This window comes from Tupaia chinensis, unplaced genomic scaffold (genome assembly GCF_000334495.1).
Source record: "Tupaia chinensis unplaced genomic scaffold, TupChi_1.0 Scaffold000110_1, whole genome shotgun sequence".
Lineage (NCBI taxonomy): Eukaryota > Metazoa > Chordata > Mammalia > Scandentia > Tupaiidae > Tupaia > Tupaia belangeri.
Genome location: NW_006159574.1, coordinates 2,616,234 through 2,623,335, shown reverse-complemented (window position 1 = coordinate 2,623,335; position 7,102 = coordinate 2,616,234). Strand labels below are relative to the sequence as shown.

Here is a 7,102-nt window from a genome sequence, read left to right as displayed (position 1 = left end):
TCACACTAGTCCCCTGCCACACACACACGCACTCACTCACACTAGTCCCCTGCCACACACACACGCACACACTCACACTAGTCCCCCGCCACACACACACTCACACGCACGCACTCACACTAGTCCCCCGCCACACACACACGCACACACTCACACTAGTCCCCCCGCCCCCAACATGCACACAGGCACACATGCACTAGAGCTGAGATTGGGCCCCTCTCCTCGGCGTGAGTAGGGACCGCAACGTCTGAGTGGCTTCGTGGCTCCACCTTGGTCTGCTCTGCCTGATCCACACATAGCCCACCCCGGCCGGGCCCCCAAGGGCCACATGGGCAGGTAGGCATCCCCCATGCCCTCTGTCACAGCGCTTGGCCAGAGGAGGCGGGCAGGGGCCCAGCGCTTTAGCAGGGCCTCCCAGAGGCTCCGGCAAAGTGGTCTTTTCCGCAGGAAGTGCCTGAGTGACGGTGCGGGGCCTGTGACGTGAGACCATTGCTTGTCTATTAGAAAAGCCATCGTGGGTCTCTGGCCACGGGGCCCCCTTCTGCGAGCCGTGAGAGCCTGCACACCAGGCCCCGGCATGGTCTGTGCACCCAAGCTGGGGCTTCGTCTGTAAGGGATTTGCCCTCCTGCCATCGGGCTTGGGTTTCACGGGAGCAGTGGCTGCACCGGGTCTGGGACACCGGTTCTCGGCACGTTTCCCACGCCACAGGTGGGCCCGTGAGCTGGCCACTGCGGGCCTCGGCTCACTGCCCTTTCTCCTCAGTGGCACGTGAGCTGCTGGAGCTAGACCACAGCCAGGGAATGTGCCTCACTGCGGGGCGTGGAGCCAGAGCGCAGGCCGCTGCGTGCATGCCACCGCAAGGGTGCTTGAGACTGTCTGCGGAGATAGCTCCTGGCCATGCAGGGACGTAGCCCCGGCGGCACTGGCTTCCCGCAGTCAGGGCGTCGGGCTCTCATGGTCTGGCAGAAACGGCAGCCCCTTCCCACCCGCTCCCTTGTCTCGTGGGCCAGGCCCGTTATGCAGGACACATAGTTCATCAGCAAACATATCGCGCACCTGCGCCCGTGCCCAGGGTCCAGCTGGCGCCGTGTCCGAGTCACTAACGTGGCACGCCCTTTTCTTTTGGTGAGCTGCAGTGATGGTCCTTGGATCCGATTTTTAGAGAATTTTTTCTTTTGAAGCTTTGTTATAGGGTACGTGCACTCACCAGAGAGGGAGAGAGGGAAAGTGAGAAAGTAGCCCACGGGGTATGGCCACGCCACGGTTCCTTCCCCCCATTCTCCTCCAGGATGTGTCCTGCACACACGTGCATCTGCTGTTTCCAAGCTGCCAGGTCTGGGGCTCGAACCGCACCGTCAGCCCCTGCTCCGCCACACCACGTGCGGGCTCTCAGAGAATCTCAGTGTTTGTCCCTCAGGGAGGGCGCCTGGGCCAGGCATCTGGTCCCGCGGTGGGCGTCGGCACTAGGGCCGAACCTGCTAGCGGAGGGTTTTATCTGACAGGCTTGCGGGGCATTGGTTCAGGAACTTGCAGTGTCTGGTATTTCTGAGTGTTGAGATGCGTAAGTTACAGTTTGACGGTATCTCAGGTCCACGTGAACAGGGAAGCGTGATCTTTCCACGGAAAGGTGTCTCGGCCTTCACATGTACAAAGCAAACCTGAAACAAATGTAAGGTTACCGCCCAGGGAGACACCTACACCACGGGACGGGCCTGTCCCCAGCTACCCCGAGCGCTGCTGCGCTCCGAGGCTGTTCCACACCGCGAGACTCGCCACCGTGTGTCCAGAGGCACCTCCTCCTGCTCGACTTGGGTCCGAGCTCAGACAGGCGTTCGGCCCTGAGCTGCAGGTCCACCAGCTCCCAACTCCGTTTGCCTAGACCGTAAGCTCAGGAGGCCAATTCTCGGCCTCACGCCACATGGCATGTGTGTGTCCGACTGTGTGAACGGCAGTTGTAGCCGGGGTAGGTGGCGCCATGGCATCCTCGTGTCCCTCTGTCCCCTCTTCTCTCAGTAGTCCTGGTGTCTTTGAGGGTCTTTGGGGCTGGAGCGCCCCATACATGATGTCACACCCCCGTCCCTGTGGAGGAGACCCAAGGCCTAGCAAGCCCCACGGAGCACTCCCCAGGTCTCTCCGGCATGTAGGTGACATCCCCCCGTCCCTGCGGAGGAGACCCAAGGCCTCAGCAAGCCCCACAGAGCACTCACCAGGTCTCACCGGAGTGCAGGTGGCGTGGGTCCCCCTGGCTCTGGCATCGGCCATCCTCACAGGAGAGGCCACGAGCACATTCCCGTTAGATGGGGCGGCCCTGCTCCTCGGTTCTGGCTGTCGAAGACAGGATAGCTGGCCTCTGGCCTCCCACACCATGAAAGCCACAAGGAGGACAATTCTGCAGTGACCACGCCTGACCCTCTGTGTGGAGATACTCATGTCAACCCGACAGCCTGCACACGCCCTCCCTGGCCACATGGAGGGTCCGTGGACCACCAGGCCACGTATGCCGCATCCAGGCACTACCATTCGTTCCTGACACTCAGCTGCTCACTGGGCATGGTCAGCTCGGCTCAGGACACGAGGGGAATGACCGGAGCTGCGTGTGCCGAACACGCCGTGGGGAGCAGGGCGGCCCAGTCAGATGGCGTTGGCCGGCACACCTGGAAATAGCCCATGCCAAGGCGATCACTGCAGGCAGACCCAGAGCATGCATGTGGGCAGCGGGGCAGAGTGTGCGCTGGGGCGGCTCAGCGCCAAGTACTTCCCCATGCTGGGCACCCAGGCGGCTCGGGACAGAGGCCCTGTGAGCGGAGCCCTTGGACTCAGTCCGGCCTCACACGCCCCCTCGTCCCTTTGCAGGACGCTGTGTTACGTGCGCAGCTGAAAACACAGGAGCCTCCACGGGGAGCCCCGAATCAGCCTCATAAAGGACAAGGTGGCTGGGAAGGCTTCCATGGACGGAACAGGAGGTCCCCTGGCTGGTGGAAAGCCAGTCTCCTGTCACCATGACGAGTCCTACGGGGCCTGCGCAGTCCCCAAGGAGACCAGACACTGGGACTGGCGGTCACTGCTGGGACGAGGCCAAGGGCCCGTGGTGGCCCAGTCAAGGCAGGTGGGAGCCAGGGGAGTGCACACGTCAGGCCCTTGAGGGTGCGGGCCGGCTCGAGAGGAGCCTGAAGGGCCAGTCGGGCTCAGCCCTGGCCTGTCGTGGAGCGCCTAGGCCTGTGGGTACCTACCGGTTGTGCCCCACAGTTCCTCTGGCCTGTTTCCCATGTGTATGACGGTGCTGGGAAAGTCCTCCTCCCAGGGCTCCGGAGAGGACAAGTCAGCTGTGTGTCCCCTGACATGGCCACTGTGAGGTCACATGGGCGCACCAGCAGGGCAGGGTCATGGCCGAGACGTGGGGTCAGCGAGCAAGCGCCCCGGGGTCTGGGCAGCCAGTGGCCTCACGGCTGGCTCTGGGCTGTGCCCCGTGAGCCCCTACTGGAGTATCCATTTGTCTTCTTAATGGTGCCTCTGAAGTCCTAGCATTCTTAGCTGGAGTTGAGGAGAGAGGGCACATAACCTGGAGTGTCACCTGCCCTGGAAATGGGCAGCCTTGGCCCAGAGGGAAGGGTGCATGGCCGGGGTGGTGTCCCGGAGTCTGGCTGGCCCTCGAGCCAAGGCTCCAAGTGGGCGTTGGGAAGGAGGCGGGGACAGACGCCATCACTGAGAAGCTGGGACGTGTCTGGAGAGCTGTTGGCAGGGCCACGTCAGAACACCGAGAAGCAAGTGACGTCATCAGGGGCCCTCAGGGGCCGTAGCTTACTGTGTTTAAGTCTGTGCAGGGCGTGGTGGCTCACATCCTATTGCATAGGAAGAGCAAAGACACATCTTTGAACATTTTTTAAAGATCGATTTCTGGGACCAGCAGATGTCGTTGAACTCCCATGTAGTTGACCATGGTTCAAGTTCCGGACATCATGCTTAAAACTCACGCCAGGCGCGTGTACATGAATGCCCAAAATTCTAAGAGGAGTGGAGGAGAAAGGATTGTGGCATGGCCATCTCCCCGGGGGTGGTTTTCACTTTCTGTACCTGTCGCTCTATCTCTGGCAAGCTCATGCCCTGACCGGCTGGCTTGGAAACACCAGGCACGTGTGTGCATGCCCCAGATCCCAACTGGAGGGAGAATGGAGAAGAGGGGTCTGAGTGTGGCCATGGCCCACGGGGTGCCTTCTCCCTCCCTGCCTGCTCTTACTGCTCTCTCTGGCAAATAAAGAATGTAGACTTGAATTCAGGGAGAAGGCGTCACATTAGTCCTTTTGTAAAAACACGTCTCCATTCGCCTCGAAGAGCAGGGCAGGGACCGAGACCCTTACGCTCTCTGTTCTTGGGAAATCGTTCTGGTGACGAGAAGGTGCACCTGTGAACGCTGTGGTACTGGGTGAGCCTACGGGACGGGAGCACGGCAAGGCCGCTCCACAGTGAGCCAGTCAACGAGAGCGGCGATGGCCGCGATGGAAGGCACCACATGGCAATGGGGACCCGGACACAGAAGGGCAGCAAGTGCCCAGGCAGCTTGTTGTGCTGCCCAGCCCGAGGCCCATGCTGCTCTTCCCGCCTGGACTCATTCTCCGAGCTTGCCACAGGCCCGTGGGCGTGAGCAGTGATGTGTCCTGCTGGAGGTGGCCGGTGCCACCTCGGCCTCTCTAGCCTGAGTCCAGGGCTGAGTCCCTGAGGGCCTCCGTTCTCAGTGGCGTACTTGCAGAGCTCTCCTGCCGCCCCGCTTCTGCAGGTCTTTGGCTTCTTAGCAGCCCAGGCACTTGGTGTCTGGATGGAGGCCCCTGGGCCTTGAGGACCTAGTGCTTAAGGCATCGGCCATCCCTCCTTCCAGGGCCTCGCTCGCTGACCCTGGTTACTGGTGAGTCCAGTGGGTACATGCCCTTCCCGCCCTGGGGAACGTGTGTTTGCACCGAGGAGTGATGTGGTGCTGCGTGTCCCGCCCAGCACCTTCTTCCAGGGCTACTTGTGTTGAAGGTCTGTTGAGTGTGTCCACAGGGGAGCTGGTGGCTCCCAGCTCCACCTGCCCCAGCACAATGCGTGGATCTCCTGCCCTCCTAGCGGGTCCCAGGGCACCATCTCCCAGTGGGCAGCCGGGAGGCCTGTACACCGCACACGTGCCGGGTGCCATGCCGAGGCTCCGAGGTTACCATCAGTCACCACAGGAGAATGTTGGGGAGCCCAGGATGAGGCGCAAGGTTGCAGAAGCAAAGTGACCACACAGGTGACCCTCCCAACTCCAAAGGCTACAGGACTTGTGCACACTGCCACCACAGCCAAGGAGCATGAAGGAGCGACATGGACCCGCCTGGGCTGCAGCTGCAGAATCACCTGGCCCTGATGGCCACCCTGCTTCCCAGCTGGCCCGAAGCTACAGCATCCGTCCCAGTGTCCTGAGTAGCCTGGTGGCTTCCGAGCCTCCTTGTCACCACAGTGTCTCATGCTGTCACCCTGGTTAGTGATCCCATGCTGTCGGCTCACCATGGAGACACAGACAGGTGTTGGCCAGCACCTGCGTCCCCCACCACCATGCCTATGAACAGAAGGGGCAGCAGGACCCAGGCCCAGGTGGCACATGACCCAGGAACCTCGCCCAGGTGCCTTGGCCCATGGTGCAGCCCCACCCTCCTCTTTCAACACCCTCCAAATCCTGCCCCTTTACAGGTGAGCCACAGTGGCCTGCGTATGTACTGCTCTTCAAGGTGTTCTGTGCTGCGAAGGAAGCCCAGGCAGCATGTCTGTCTGTGTGTGCTCCCTGAAGATGCTTAAGGACAGCTGTACCCACATGCGGGAGGTGTACTGTGGGAGGGGCCATCCTGCCCTTCTGAAACTCCTCCAGGGTCACAGGAGACAGAAGTACATGTGTTTCCCTGTGACCCATGAAAGGGCCACCATGGAAGCCGCCCATGCTTCCTTCCATGTAACCATGTGTGCAGGAGATAGTGCTGCCCCATTCTCCCCATCGTTAGCTGCAAAATAGTTTATTTATGGTCTCAGACTCCCAGGAGTTCTGGCTATCTCCAAGCCTGTGCCCTTCTAATGGCACAGTGAAGCCTTCTAACAGCACATGCAGCCTGCATTCTAGAAGCAAGATCCCAGGTCATCAGTGTGCTCATCCATCATCTTGGCTGACACTGCCACATTTCCTGCCAAAACATTTGGCTAACCAAACTCCCAATGCCCACGTAGAGATGATACTGTAGTGTCACCTCTTCCACAGCACAGCGGACAACCTCCCACCCCTCACCATGCTCTGGGTCAGTTTCTCTGATGGCAGGTCCTGGAGATGGTCAAGAGCCTGGAAGTGTGGACTTTTTTGTTTGTTTGTTTGTTTTGTTTTGTTTTTTTGAGAGTTTTTTTTTTTTTTTTTTTTTTTTTTTATGGGCGGAAGCCCAGGCAGCATGTCTATCTGTGTGTGCTCCCTGAAGATGCTTAAGGACAGCTGTACCCACATGCGGGAGGTGTACTGTGGGAGGGGCCATCCTGCCCTTCTGAAACTCCTCCAGGGTCACAGGAGACAGAAGTACATGTGTTTCCCTGTGACCCATGAAAGGGCCACCATGGAAGCCCATGCTTCCTTCCATGTAACCATGTGTGCAGGAGATAGTGCTGCCCCATTCTCCCCATCGTTAGCTGCAAAATAGTTTATTTATGGTCTCAGACTCCCAGGAGTTCTGGCTATCTCCAAGCCTGTGCCCTTCTAATGGCACAGTGAAGCCTTCTAACAGCACATGCAGCCTGCATTCTAGAAGCAAGATCCCAGGTCATCAGTGTGCTCATCCATCATCTTGGCTGACACTGCCACATTTCCTGCCAAAACATTTGGCTAACCAAACTCCCAATGCCCACGTAGAGATGATACTGTAGTGTCACCTCTTCCACAGCACAGCGGACAACCTCCCACCCCTCACCATGCTCTGGGTCAGTTTCTCTGATGGCAGGTCCTGGAGATGGTCAAGAGCCTGGAAGTGTGGACTTTTTTGTTTGTTTGTTTGTTTTGTTTTGTTTTTTTGAGAGTTTTTTTTTTTTTTTTTTTTTTTCTTTAGGGCAAACAGAACAGGGGGG

General features: G+C 59.2%; 1 protein-coding gene across 1 annotated transcript in view; it reads left to right on the top strand.

Annotated features, from left to right (window-relative positions):
• PTPRN2 (protein tyrosine phosphatase receptor type N2) overlaps nt 1-7,102 on the top strand; it is a 447,003-nt gene that overhangs the window by 357,822 nt on the left and 82,079 nt on the right. The window lies entirely within an intron of this gene.